This window comes from Lithobates pipiens, unplaced genomic scaffold, assembly GCF_037356315.1.
Source record: "Lithobates pipiens isolate NorthernLeopardFrog02 unplaced genomic scaffold, aLitPip1_a1.2 Scaffold_8, whole genome shotgun sequence".
Lineage (NCBI taxonomy): Eukaryota > Metazoa > Chordata > Amphibia > Anura > Ranidae > Lithobates > Lithobates pipiens.
The window spans coordinates 456,644,410-456,659,902 of NW_027507903.1; positions in this window are offsets into that span (position 1 = coordinate 456,644,410).

Consider the following 15,493-nt stretch of genomic DNA (forward strand, 5'->3'; position numbering starts at 1 on the left):
CTGGTAGAAGAGAGGATGGGGTCTTTGCTTGCAAGAGGGAAGACAGGGGTCACCGCTGGCAAGAAAGAGGACAGGAGTTACCACTGGCAGGAGAGAGGACTGGGGTCACTGCTGGCAGGAGAGGACAGGGGTCACCTCTGGTAGGAGAAAGGACAGGGATCACTGATGGCAAGAGGGATGACAGGGGTCACTGCTGGCAGGAGAGGACAGGGGTCACTGCTGGTAGGAGAGAGGAAGGGGGTCATCAGTTGCAAGAGGGAAGACAGGGGTCACCTCTGGCAGGAAAGAGGACAGGAGTTACCACTGGCAGAAGAGAGGACCGGGGTCACTCCTGGCAGGAGAGGACAGGGGTCACCTCTGGTAGGAGAGAGGACACGGATCACTGCTGGCAAGAGGGATGACAGGGGTCACTGCTGGTAGGAGAGGACAGGGGTCACTTCTGGTAGGAGAGAGGGCAGGGGTCACCGCTGGCAAGAGGGAGGATGGGGTCACCATTAGTAGGTGATAGGACGGGGTCACCGATGACAGGAGAGAGGACGGGGGTCACTGCTGGCAGGAGAGAGGACGAGGGATCATCGCTGGCAGGAGAGAGGACAGGGGTCATCGCTGGCAGGAGAGAGGACAGGGGTCATCGCTGGCAGGAAAGAGGACAAGGGTCACCGCTGGCAGGAGAGACTACAGGTGTCACCACTGGTAGGAAAGAGGACAGAAGTCACCGCTGGCAAGAGAGAATACAGGGGTCACCACTGGCAGGAAAGAGGACAGAAGTCACCGCTGGCAGGAGAGAGTACAGGGGTCACCACTGGCAGGAAAGAGGACAGGCGTCACCACTGGCAGGAGAGAGGACAGGAGTCACCGCTGGCAGGCGGAAGGACAGGGATCACTACTGGCAGGAGAGAGGACTGGGGTCACCGCTGGCAGGAGAGATGACGGGGGTAACTACTGGCAGGAGAGAGGACAGTGGGTGATAGGATTAGTAGGTGATAGGACGGGGTTAGTAGGTGATAGGGATTAGTAGGTGATAGGACGGGGTCACCGATGACAGGAGAGAGGACGTGGGTCACTGCTGGCAGGAGAGAGGACGAGGGATCATCGCGGGCAGGAGAGAGGACAGGGGTCATCGCTGGCAGGAGAGAGGACAGGGGTCATCGCTGGCAGGAGAGACTACAGGTGTCACCACTGGCAGGAAAGAGGACAGAAGTCACCACTGGCAGGAAAGAGGACAGAAGTCACCACTGGCAGGAAAGAGGACAGAAGTCACCGCTGGCAGGAAAGAGGACAGAAGTCACCGCAGGCAGGAGAGAGTACAGGGGTCACCACTGGCAGGAAAGAGGACAGGGGTCACCGCTGGCAGGAGAGAGGACAGGAGTCACCGCTGGCAGGTGGAAGGACGGGGATCACTACTGGCAGGAGAGAGGACCGGGGTCACCGCTGGCAGGAGAGATGACGGGGGTCACTACTGGCAGGAGAGAGGACAGAAGTCACCGCTACCAGGAGAGAGGACAGGGGTCACCGCTGGCAGGAGAGACTACAGGTGTCACCACTGGCAGAAAAGAGGACAGAATTCACCTCTGGCAGGAGAGAGTACAGGGGTCACCACTGGCAGGAAAGAGGACAGGGGTCACCGCTGGCAGGAGAGAGGACAGGAGTCACCGCTGGCAGGTGGAAGGACGGGGATCACTACTGGCAGGAGAGAGGACCGGGGTCACTGCTGGCAGGAGAGGACAGGGGTCACTTATGGTAGGAGAGAGGGCAGGGGTCACCGCTGGCAAGAGGGAGGACGGGGTCACCATTAGTAGGTGATAGGACGGGGTCACCGATGACAGGAGAGAGGACGGGGGTCACTGCTGGCAGGAGAGAGGACGAGGGATCATCGCTGGCAGGAGAGAGGACAGGGGTCATCGCTGGCAGGAGAGAGGACAGGGGTCATCGCTGGCAGGAAAGAGGACAAGGGTCACCGCTGGCAGGAAAGAGGACAAGGGTCACCGCTGGCAGGAGAGACTACAGGTGTCACCACTGGCAGGAAAGAGGACAGAAGTCACCGCTGGCAAGAGAGAATACAGGGGTCACCACTGGCAGGAAAGAGGACAGAAGTCACCGCTGGCAGGAGAGAGTACAGGGGTCACCACTGGCAGGAAAGAGGACAGGCGTCACCACTGGCAGGAGAGAGGACAGGAGTCACCGCTGGCAGGCGGAAGGACAGGGATCACTACTGGCAGGAGAGAGGACTGGGGTCACCGCTGGCAGGAGAGATGACGGGGGTCACTACTGGCAGGAGAGAGGACAGTGGGTGATAGGATTAGTAGGTGATAGGACGGGGTTAGTAGGTGATAGGGATTAGTAGGTGATAGGACGGGGTCACCGATGACAGGAGAGAGGACGTGGGTCACTGCTGGCAGGAGAGAGGATGAGGGATCATCGCTGGCAGGAGAGAGGACAGGGGTCATCGCTGGCAGGAGAGAGGACAGGGGTCATCGCTGGCAGGAGAGACTACAGGTGTCACCACTGGCAGGAAAGAGGACAGAAGTCACCACTGGCAGGAAAGAGGACAGAAGTCACCACTGGCAGGAAAGAGGACAGAAGTCACCGCTGGCAGGAAAGAGGACAGAAGTCACCGCAGGCAGGAGAGAGTACAGGGGTCACCACTGGCAGGAAAGAGGACAGGGGTCACCGCTGGCAGGAGAGAGGACAGGAGTCACCGCTGGCAGGTGGAAGGACGGGGATCACTACTGGCAGGAGAGAGGACCGGGGTCACCGCTGGCAGGAGAGATGACGGGGGTCACTACTGGCAGGAGAGAGGACAGAAGTCACCGCTACCAGGAGAGAGGACAGGGGTCACCGCTGGCAGGAGAGACTACAGGTGTCACCACTGGCAGAAAAGAGGACAGAATTCACCTCTGGCAGGAGAGAGTACAGGGGTCACCACTGGCAGGAAAGAGGACAGGGGTCACCGCTGGCAGGAGAGAGGACAGGAGTCACCGCTGGCAGGTGGAAGGACGGGGATCACTACTGGCAGGAGAGAGGACCGGGGTCACCGCTGGCAGGAGAGATGACGGGGGTCACTACTGGCAGGAGAGAGGACAGAAGTCACCGCTACCAGGAGAGAGGACAGGGGTCACCGCTGGCAGGAGAGACTACAGGTGTCACCACTGGCAGAAAAGAGGACAGAATTCACCGCTGGCAGGAGAGAGTACAGGGGTCACCACTGGCAGGAAAGAGGACAGAAGTCACCGCTGGCAGGAGAGAGTACAGGGGTCACCACTGGCAGGAAAGAGGACAGAAGTCACCGCTGGCAGGAGAGAGTACAGGGGTCACCACTGGCAGGAAAGAGGACAGGAGTCACCGCTGGCAGGCGGGAGGATAGGGATCACTACTGGCAGGAGAGAGGACCAGGGTCACCGCTGCCAGGAGAGAGAACGGGGGTCACTACTGGCAGGAGAGAGGACGGGGGTCACCGCTGGCAGGAGAGATGACGGGCTTCACTGCTGGCAGGAGACAGGACGGGGGTCACCGCTGGCAGGAGAGAGGACAGGGGTCATCGCTGGCAGGAGAGAGGACGGGGGTCACTGCTGGCAGGAGAGAGGACGGGGGTCACCGCTGGCAGGAGAGATGACGGGCTTCACTGCTGGCAGGAGAGAGGACGGGGGTCACCGCTGGCAGGAGAGAGGACAGGGGTCATCGCTGGCAGGAGAGATGACGGGGTTCACTGCTGGCAGGAGAGATGACGGGGTTCACCGCTGGCAGGAGAGATGACGTGGTTCACCGCTGGCAGGAGAGAGGACGGGGGTCACCGCTGGCAGGAGAGATGACGGGGGTCACCACTGGCAGGAAAGAGGACAGAAGTCACCGCTGGCAGGAGAGAGTACAGGGGTCACCACTGGCAGGAAAGAGGACAGAAGTCACCGCTGGCAGGAAAGAGTGCAGGGGTCACCACTGGCAGGAGAGAGTGCAGGGGTCACCACTGGCAGGAGAGAGGACAGGAGTCACCGCTGGCAGGCGGGAGGACAGGGATCACTACTGGCAGGAGAGAGGACCGGGGTCACTGCTGGCAAGAGAGAGGACGGGGTTCATTGCTGGCAGGAGAGAGGACGGGGGTCACCGCTGGCAGGAGAGAGGACGGGGGTCACCGCTGGCAGGAGAGATGACGGATTCATTGCTGGCAGGAGAGATGACGGGGTTCACCGATGACAGGAGAAAGGACGGGGGTCACCACTGGCAGGAGAGAGGACGGGGGTCACCGCTGGCAGGAGAGAGGACGGGGTCACCGCTGGCAGGAGAGAGGACAGGGTCACCGCTGGCAGGAGAGATGACAGGGTCACCGCTGGCAGGAGAGATGACGGGGGTCACTGCTGGCAGGAGAGATGACGGGAGTCACCGCTGGCAGGAGGGAGGACAGGGGTCACCATTGGTAGAAGGGAGAACAGGGGTCATCGCTGGCAGGAGAAAGGACAGGGGTCACCGCTGGCAAGAGGGAGGATGGGGTTCACCGCTGGCAGGAGAGAGGACAGGGATCACTGCTGGTTGGAAAGAGGACGGGGGTCACTGCTGTCAGGAAAGAGGATGGGGGTCACCAATGGCAGGAAAGAGGATGGGGTCACCACTGGCAGGAGGGAGGATGGGGTCACCACTGGCAGGAGGGAGGACAGGGGTCACCACTGGCAGGAGAGAGGACAGGGGTCATCGCTGGCAAGAGGAAGGACAGGGGTCACTGCTGGCAGGAAAGAGGATGGGGTCGCCGCTGGCAGGAGGGAAAACAGGGATCACTATGGCAGGAGAGAGGACAGGGGTCACCGCTGGTAGGAAAGAGGACAGGGGTCACCGCTGGCAGGAAAGAGGACGGGGGTTACCGCTGGTAGGAAAGAGGACAGGGGTCACAGCTGGCAGGAGAGAGGACGGGGTCACCGCTGGCAGGAAGGAGGACAGGGGTCACCGCTGGGAGGAGAGAGGATAGGGGTCACCGCTGGCAAGAGGGAGGACAGGGGTCACCGCGGGCAGGAGAGAGGATGGGGTTACTGCTGGCAGGACAGGGGTCACCGCAGGCAGGAGAGAGGACGGGGGTCACCGCTGGCAGGAGAGAGGACGTGGGTCACCGTTGGCAGGAGGGAGCACAGGGATCACCGCTGGCAGGAGAGAGGACAGGGGTTATCGTTGGTAGGAAAGAGGATAGGGGTAACCACTGGCAGGAAAGAGGATGGGGGTCACCGCTGGCAGGAAAGAGGACGGGGTCACCGCTGGCAGGAGGGAGGACAGGGGTCACCACTGGCAGGAGGGAGGACAGGGGTCACCACTACAGGAGAGAGGACAGGGGTCACCGCTGGCAGGAAAGAGGATGGGGGTCACCGCTGGCAGGAGGGAAAACAGGGATCACCATGGCAGGAGGGAGGACAGGGGTCACCGCTGGTAGGAAAGAGGACAAGGGTCACCAGTGGCAGGAAAGAGGACAGGGGTCACCGCTGGCAGGAAATAGGATGGGGTCATCAATGGTAAGAAAGAGGCAGGGGTCACCTTCGGCAGGAGAGAGGATAAGGGGTCACCGCGGGTTGGAAAGAGGATAGGAGTCACCGGAGAGTGACCGGAGAGAGGACGGGGGTCACTGCTGGCAGGAAAGAGGGCAGGGGTCACCGCTGGCAGGAGACAGGATAGGGGTCACCTCTGGCAAGAGGGAGGACAGGGGTCACCGATGGCAGGAGAGAGGACAGGGGTCACCGCAGGTTGGAAAGAGGATGGGAGTCACCGAAGAGTGACAGGAGAGAGGACGGGGGTCACTGCTGGCAGGAAAGAGGACAGAAGTCACCGCTGGCAGGAGGGAGTACAGGAATCACCGCTGGTAGGAAAGAAGACAGGGGTCACCACTGGCAGGGAAGAGGACAGGAGTCACTGCTGGTAGGAGAGAGGACAGGGGTCACCACTGGTAAGAGAGGACAGAGGTCACCACTGGTAGGAGAGGACAGGGGTCACTGCTGCTAAGAGAGAGGACAGGGGTAATGGCTGGTAGGAGAGGATAGGGGTCACTGCTGGTAGAAGAGAGGATGGGGTCTTTGCTTGCAAGAGGGAAGACAGGGGTCACCGCTGGCAAGAAAGAGGACAGGAGTTACCACTGGCAGGAGAGAGGACTGGGGTCACTGCTGGCAGGAGAGGACAGGGGTCACCTCTGGTAGGAGAAAGGACAGGGATCACTGATGGCAAGAGGGATGACAGGGGTCACTGCTGGCAGGAGAGGACAGGGGTCACTGCTGGTAGGAGAGAGGAAGGGGGTCATCAGTTGCAAGAGGGAAGACAGGGGTCACCTCTGGCAGGAAAGAGGACAGGAGTTACCACTGGCAGAAGAGAGGACCGGGGTCACTCCTGGCAGGAGAGGACAGGGGTCACCTCTGGTAGGAGAGAGGACACGGATCACTGCTGGCAAGAGGGATGACAGGGGTCACTGCTGGTAGGAGAGGACAGGGGTCACTTCTGGTAGGAGAGAGGGCAGGGGTCACCGCTGGCAAGAGGGAGGACGGGGTCACCATTAGTAGGTGATAGGACGGGGTCACCGATGGCAGGAGAGAGGACGGGGGTCACTGCTGGCAGGAGAGAGGACGAGGGATCATCGCTGGCAGGAGAGAGGACAGGGGTCATCGCTGGCAGGAGAGAGGACAGGGGTCATCGCTGGCAGGAAAGAGGACAAGGGTCACCGCTGGCAGGAGAGACTACAGGTGTCACCACTGGTAGGAAAGAGGACAGAAGTCACCGCTGGCAAGAGAGAATACAGGGGTCACCACTGGCAGGAAAGAGGACAGAAGTCACCGCTGGCAGGAGAGAGTACAGGGGTCACCACTGGCAGGAAAGAGGACAGGCGTCACCACTGGCAGGAGAGAGGACAGGAGTCACCGCTGGCAGGCGGAAGGACAGGGATCACTACTGGCAGGAGAGAGGACTGGGGTCACCGCTGGCAGGAGAGATGACGGGGGTCACTACTGGCAGGAGAGAGGACAGTGGGTGATAGGATTAGTAGGTGATAGGACGGGGTTAGTAGGTGATAGGGATTAGTAGGTGATAGGACGGGGTCACCGATGACAGGAGAGAGGACGTGGGTCACTGCTGGCAGGAGAGAGGACGAGGGATCATCGCTGGCAGGAGAGAGGACAGGGGTCATCGCTGGCAGGAGAGAGGACAGGGGTCATCGCTGGCAGGAGAGACTACAGGTGTCACCACTGGCAGGAAAGAGGACAGAAGTCACCACTGGCAGGAAAGAGGACAGAAGTCACCACTGGCAGGAAAGAGGACAGAAGTCACCGCTGGCAGGAAAGAGGACAGAAGTCACCGCAGGCAGGAGAGAGTACAGGGGTCACCACTGGCAGGAAAGAGGACAGGGGTCACCGCTGGCAGGAGAGAGGACAGGAGTCACCGCTGGCAGGTGGAAGGACGGGGATCACTACTGGCAGGAGAGAGGACCGGGGTCACCGCTGGCAGGAGAGATGACGGGGGTCACTACTGGCAGGAGAGAGGACAGAAGTCACCGCTACCAGGAGAGAGGACAGGGGTCACCGCTGGCAGGAGAGACTACAGGTGTCACCACTGGCAGAAAAGAGGACAGAATTCACCTCTGGCAGGAGAGAGTACAGGGGTCACCACTGGCAGGAAAGAGGACAGGGGTCACCGCTGGCAGGAGAGAGGACAGGAGTCACCGCTGGCAGGTGGAAGGACGGGGATCACTACTGGCAGGAGAGAGGACCGGGGTCACTGCTGGCAGGAGAGGACAGGGGTCACTTATGGTAGGAGAGAGGGCAGGGGTCACCGCTGGCAAGAGGGAGGACGGGGTCACCATTAGTAGGTGATAGGACGGGGTCACCGATGACAGGAGAGAGGACGGGGGTCACTGCTGGCAGGAGAGAGGACGAGGGATCATCGCTGGCAGGAGAGAGGACAGGGGTCATCGCTGGCAGGAGAGAGGACAGGGGTCATCGCTGGCAGGAAAGAGGACAAGGGTCACCGCTGGCAGGAAAGAGGACAAGGGTCACCGCTGGCAGGAGAGACTACAGGTGTCACCACTGGCAGGAAAGAGGACAGAAGTCACCGCTGGCAAGAGAGAATACAGGGGTCACCACTGGCAGGAAAGAGGACAGAAGTCACCGCTGGCAGGAGAGAGTACAGGGGTCACCACTGGCAGGAAAGAGGACAGGCGTCACCACTGGCAGGAGAGAGGACAGGAGTCACCGCTGGCAGGCGGAAGGACAGGGATCACTACTGGCAGGAGAGAGGACTGGGGTCACCGCTGGCAGGAGAGATGACGGGGGTCACTACTGGCAGGAGAGAGGACAGTGGGTGATAGGATTAGTAGGTGATAGGACGGGGTTAGTAGGTGATAGGGATTAGTAGGTGATAGGACGGGGTCACCGATGACAGGAGAGAGGACGTGGGTCACTGCTGGCAGGAGAGAGGATGAGGGATCATCGCTGGCAGGAGAGAGGACAGGGGTCATCGCTGGCAGGAGAGAGGACAGGGGTCATCGCTGGCAGGAGAGACTACAGGTGTCACCACTGGCAGGAAAGAGGACAGAAGTCACCACTGGCAGGAAAGAGGACAGAAGTCACCACTGGCAGGAAAGAGGACAGAAGTCACCGCTGGCAGGAAAGAGGACAGAAGTCACCGCAGGCAGGAGAGAGTACAGGGGTCACCACTGGCAGGAAAGAGGACAGGGGTCACCGCTGGCAGGAGAGAGGACAGGAGTCACCGCTGGCAGGTGGAAGGACGGGGATCACTACTGGCAGGAGAGAGGACCGGGGTCACCGCTGGCAGGAGAGATGACGGGGGTCACTACTGGCAGGAGAGAGGACAGAAGTCACCGCTACCAGGAGAGAGGACAGGGGTCACCGCTGGCAGGAGAGACTACAGGTGTCACCACTGGCAGAAAAGAGGACAGAATTCACCTCTGGCAGGAGAGAGTACAGGGGTCACCACTGGCAGGAAAGAGGACAGGGGTCACCGCTGGCAGGAGAGAGGACAGGAGTCACCGCTGGCAGGTGGAAGGACGGGGATCACTACTGGCAGGAGAGAGGACCGGGGTCACCGCTGGCAGGAGAGATGACGGGGGTCACTACTGGCAGGAGAGAGGACAGAAGTCACCGCTACCAGGAGAGAGGACAGGGGTCACCGCTGGCAGGAGAGACTACAGGTGTCACCACTGGCAGAAAAGAGGACAGAATTCACCGCTGGCAGGAGAGAGTACAGGGGTCACCACTGGCAGGAAAGAGGACAGAAGTCACCGCTGGCAGGAGAGAGTACAGGGGTCACCACTGGCAGGAAAGAGGACAGAAGTCACCGCTGGCAGGAGAGAGTACAGGGGTCACCACTGGCAGGAAAGAGGACAGGAGTCACCGCTGGCAGGCGGGAGGATAGGGATCACTACTGGCAGGAGAGAGGACCAGGGTCACCGCTGGCAGGAGAGAGAACGGGGGTCACTACTGGCAGGAGAGAGGACGGGGGTCACCGCTGGCAGGAGAGATGACGGGCTTCACTGCTGGCAGGAGACAGGACGGGGGTCACCGCTGGCAGGAGAGAGGACAGGGGTCATCGCTGGCAGGAGAGAGGACGGGGGTCACTGCTGGCAGGAGAGAGGACGGGGGTCACCGCTGGCAGGAGAGATGACGGGCTTCACTGCTGGCAGGAGAGAGGACGGGGGTCACCGCTGGCAGGAGAGAGGACAGGGGTCATCGCTGGCAGGAGAGATGACGGGGTTCACTGCTGGCAGGAGAGATGACGGGGTTCACCGCTGGCAGGAGAGATGACGTGGTTCACCGCTGGCAGGAGAGAGGACGGGGGTCACCGCTGGCAGGAGAGATGACGGGGGTCACCACTGGCAGGAAAGAGGACAGAAGTCACCGCTGGCAGGAGAGAGTACAGGGGTCACCACTGGCAGGAAAGAGGACAGAAGTCACCGCTGGCAGGAAAGAGTGCAGGGGTCACCACTGGCAGGAGAGAGTGCAGGGGTCACCACTGGCAGGAGAGAGGACAGGAGTCACCGCTGGCAGGCGGGAGGACAGGGATCACTACTGGCAGGAGAGAGGACCGGGGTCACTGCTGGCAAGAGAGAGGACGGGGTTCATTGCTGGCAGGAGAGAGGACGGGGGTCACCGCTGGCAGGAGAGAGGACGGGGGTCACCGCTGGCAGGAGAGATGACGGATTCATTGCTGGCAGGAGAGATGACGGGGTTCACCGATGACAGGAGAAAGGACGGGGGTCACCACTGGCAGGAGAGAGGACGGGGGTCACCGCTGGCAGGAGAGAGGACGGGGTCACCGCTGGCAGGAGAGAGGACAGGGTCACCGCTGGCAGGAGAGATGACAGGGTCACCGCTGGCAGGAGAGATGACGGGGGTCACTGCTGGCAGGAGAGATGACGGGAGTCACCGCTGGCAGGAGGGAGGACAGGGGTCACCATTGGTAGAAGGGAGAACAGGGGTCATCGCTGGCAGGAGAAAGGACAGGGGTCACCGCTGGCAAGAGGGAGGATGGGGTTCACCGCTGGCAGGAGAGAGGACAGGGATCACTGCTGGTTGGAAAGAGGACGGGGGTCACTGCTGTCAGGAAAGAGGATGGGGGTCACCAATGGCAGGAAAGAGGATGGGGTCACCACTGGCAGGAGGGAGGATGGGGTCACCACTGGCAGGAGGGAGGACAGGGGTCACCACTGGCAGGAGAGAGGACAGGGGTCATCGCTGGCAAGAGGAAGGACAGGGGTCACTGCTGGCAGGAAAGAGGATGGGGTCGCCGCTGGCAGGAGGGAAAACAGGGATCACTATGGCAAGAGAGAGGACAGGGGTCACCGCTGGTAGGAAAGAGGACAGGGGTCACCGCTGGCAGGAAAGAGGACGGGGGTTACCGCTGGTAGGAAAGAGGACAGGGGTCACAGCTGGCAGGAGAGAGGACGGGGTCACCGCTGGCAGGAAGGAGGACAGGGGTCACCGCTGGGAGGAGAGAGGATAGGGGTCACCGCTGGCAAGAGGGAGGACAGGGGTCACCGCGGGCAGGAGAGAGGATGGGGTTACTGCTGGCAGGACAGGGGTCACCGCAGGCAGGAGAGAGGACGGGGGTCACCGCTGGCAGGAGAGAGGACGTGGGTCACCGTTGGCAGGAGGGAGCACAGGGATCACCGCTGGCAGGAGAGAGGACAGGGGTTATCGTTGGTAGGAAAGAGGATAGGGGTAACCACTGGCAGGAAAGAGGATGGGGGTCACCGCTGGCAGGAAAGAGGACGGGGTCACCGCTGGCAGGAGGGAGGACAGGGGTCACCACTGGCAGGAGGGAGGACAGGGGTCACCACTACAGGAGAGAGGACAGGGGTCACCGCTGGCAGGAAAGAGGATGGGGGTCACCGCTGGCAGGAGGGAAAACAGGGATCACCATGGCAGGAGGGAGGACAGGGGTCACCGCTGGTAGGAAAGAGGACAAGGGTCACCAGTGGCAGGAAAGAGGACAGGGGTCACCGCTGGCAGGAAATAGGATGGGGTCATCAATGGTAAGAAAGAGGCAGGGGTCACCTTCGGCAGGAGAGAGGATAAGGGGTCACCGCGGGTTGGAAAGAGGATAGGAGTCACCGGAGAGTGACCGGAGAGAGGACGGGGGTCACTGCTGGCAGGAAAGAGGGCAGGGGTCACCGCTGGCAGGAGACAGGATAGGGGTCACCTCTGGCAAGAGGGAGGACAGGGGTCACCGATGGCAGGAGAGAGGACAGGGGTCACCGCAGGTTGGAAAGAGGATGGGAGTCACCGAAGAGTGACAGGAGAGAGGACGGGGGTCACTGCTGGCAGGAAAGAGGACAGAAGTCACCGCTGGCAGGAGGGAGTACAGGAATCACCGCTGGTAGGAAAGAAGACAGGGGTCACCACTGGCAGGGAAGAGGACAGGAGTCACTGCTGGTAGGAGAGAGGACAGGGGTCACCACTGGTAAGAGAGGACAGAGGTCACCACTGGTAGGAGAGGACAGGGGTCACTGCTGCTAAGAGAGAGGACAGGGGTAATGGCTGGTAGGAGAGGATAGGGGTCACTGCTGGTAGAAGAGAGGATGGGGTCTTTGCTTGCAAGAGGGAAGACAGGGGTCACCGCTGGCAAGAAAGAGGACAGGAGTTACCACTGGCAGGAGAGAGGACTGGGGTCACTGCTGGCAGGAGAGGACAGGGGTCACCTCTGGTAGGAGAAAGGACAGGGATCACTGATGGCAAGAGGGATGACAGGGGTCACTGCTGGCAGGAGAGGACAGGGGTCACTGCTGGTAGGAGAGAGGAAGGGGGTCATCAGTTGCAAGAGGGAAGACAGGGGTCACCTCTGGCAGGAAAGAGGACAGGAGTTACCACTGGCAGAAGAGAGGACCGGGGTCACTCCTGGCAGGAGAGGACAGGGGTCACCTCTGGTAGGAGAGAGGACACGGATCACTGCTGGCAAGAGGGATGACAGGGGTCACTGCTGGTAGGAGAGGACAGGGGTCACTTCTGGTAGGAGAGAGGGCAGGGGTCACCGCTGGCAAGAGGGAGGACGGGGTCACCATTAGTAGGTGATAGGACGGGGTCACCGATGACAGGAGAGAGGACGGGGGTCACTGCTGGCAGGAGAGAGGACGAGGGATCATCGCTGGCAGGAGAGAGGACAGGGGTCATCGCTGGCAGGAGAGAGGACAGGGGTCATCGCTGGCAGGAAAGAGGACAAGGGTCACCGCTGGCAGGAGAGACTACAGGTGTCACCACTGGTAGGAAAGAGGACAGAAGTCACCGCTGGCAAGAGAGAATACAGGGGTCACCACTGGCAGGAAAGAGGACAGAAGTCACCGCTGGCAGGAGAGAGTACAGGGGTCACCACTGGCAGGAAAGAGGACAGGCGTCACCACTGGCAGGAGAGAGGACAGGAGTCACCGCTGGCAGGCGGAAGGACAGGGATCACTACTGGCAGGAGAGAGGACTGGGGTCACCGCTGGCAGGAGAGATGACGGGGGTCACTACTGGCAGGAGAGAGGACAGTGGGTGATAGGATTAGTAGGTGATAGGACGGGGTTAGTAGGTGATAGGGATTAGTAGGTGATAGGACGGGGTCACCGATGACAGGAGAGAGGACGTGGGTCACTGCTGGCAGGAGAGAGGACGAGGGATCATCGCTGGCAGGAGAGAGGACAGGGGTCATCGCTGGCAGGAGAGAGGACAGGGGTCATCGCTGGCAGGAGAGACTACAGGTGTCACCACTGGCAGGAAAGAGGACAGAAGTCACCACTGGCAGGAAAGAGGACAGAAGTCACCACTGGCAGGAAAGAGGACAGAAGTCACCGCTGGCAGGAAAGAGGACAGAAGTCACCGCAGGCAGGAGAGAGTACAGGGGTCACCACTGGCAGGAAAGAGGACAGGGGTCACCGCTGGCAGGAGAGAGGACAGGAGTCACCGCTGGCAGGTGGAAGGACGGGGATCACTACTGGCAGGAGAGAGGACCGGGGTCACCGCTGGCAGGAGAGATGACGGGGGTCACTACTGGCAGGAGAGAGGACAGAAGTCACCGCTACCAGGAGAGAGGACAGGGGTCACCGCTGGCAGGAGAGACTACAGGTGTCACCACTGGCAGAAAAGAGGACAGAATTCACCTCTGGCAGGAGAGAGTACAGGGGTCACCACTGGCAGGAAAGAGGACAGGGGTCACCGCTGGCAGGAGAGAGGACAGGAGTCACCGCTGGCAGGTGGAAGGACGGGGATCACTACTGGCAGGAGAGAGGACCGGGGTCACTGCTGGCAGGAGAGGACAGGGGTCACTTATGGTAGGAGAGAGGGCAGGGGTCACCGCTGGCAAGAGGGAGGACGGGGTCACCATTAGTAGGTGATAGGACGGGGTCACCGATGACAGGAGAGAGGACGGGGGTCACTGCTGGCAGGAGAGAGGACGAGGGATCATCGCTGGCAGGAGAGAGGACAGGGGTCATCGCTGGCAGGAGAGAGGACAGGGGTCATCGCTGGCAGGAAAGAGGACAAGGGTCACCGCTGGCAGGAAAGAGGACAAGGGTCACCGCTGGCAGGAGAGACTACAGGTGTCACCACTGGCAGGAAAGAGGACAGAAGTCACCGCTGGCAAGAGAGAATACAGGGGTCACCACTGGCAGGAAAGAGGACAGAAGTCACCGCTGGCAGGAGAGAGTACAGGGGTCACCACTGGCAGGAAAGAGGACAGGCGTCACCACTGGCAGGAGAGAGGACAGGAGTCACCGCTGGCAGGCGGAAGGACAGGGATCACTACTGGCAGGAGAGAGGACTGGGGTCACCGCTGGCAGGAGAGATGACGGGGGTCACTACTGGCAGGAGAGAGGACAGTGGGTGATAGGATTAGTAGGTGATAGGACGGGGTTAGTAGGTGATAGGGATTAGTAGGTGATAGGACGGGGTCACCGATGACAGGAGAGAGGACGTGGGTCACTGCTGGCAGGAGAGAGGATGAGGGATCATCGCTGGCAGGAGAGAGGACAGGGGTCATCGCTGGCAGGAGAGAGGACAGGGGTCATCGCTGGCAGGAGAGACTACAGGTGTCACCACTGGCAGGAAAGAGGACAGAAGTCACCACTGGCAGGAAAGAGGACAGAAGTCACCACTGGCAGGAAAGAGGACAGAAGTCACCGCTGGCAGGAAAGAGGACAGAAGTCACCGCAGGCAGGAGAGAGTACAGGGGTCACCACTGGCAGGAAAGAGGACAGGGGTCACCGCTGGCAGGAGAGAGGACAGGAGTCACCGCTGGCAGGTGGAAGGACGGGGATCACTACTGGCAGGAGAGAGGACCGGGGTCACCGCTGGCAGGAGAGATGACGGGGGTCACTACTGGCAGGAGAGAGGACAGAAGTCACCGCTACCAGGAGAGAGGACAGGGGTCACCGCTGGCAGGAGAGACTACAGGTGTCACCACTGGCAGAAAAGAGGACAGAATTCACCTCTGGCAGGAGAGAGTACAGGGGTCACCACTGGCAGGAAAGAGGACAGGGGTCACCGCTGGCAGGAGAGAGGACAGGAGTCACCGCTGGCAGGTGGAAGGACGGGGATCACTACTGGCAGGAGAGAGGACCGGGGTCACCGCTGGCAGGAGAGATGACGGGGGTCACTACTGGCAGGAGAGAGGACAGAAGTCACCGCTACCAGGAGAGAGGACAGGGGTCACCGCTGGCAGGAGAGACTACAGGTGTCACCACTGGCAGAAAAGAGGACAGAATTCACCGCTGGCAGGAGAGAGTACAGGGGTCACCACTGGCAGGAAAGAGGACAGAAGTCACCGCTGGCAGGAGAGAGTACAGGGGTCACCACTGGCAGGAAAGAGGACAGAAGTCACCGCTGGCAGGAGAGAGTACAGGGGTCACCACTGGCAGGAAAGAGGACAGGAGTCACCGCTGGCAGGCGGGAGGATAGGGATCACTACTGGCAGGAGAGAGGACCAGGGTCACCGCTGGCAGGAGAGAGAACGGGGGTCACTACTGGCAGGAGAGAGGACGGGGGTCACCGCTGGCAGG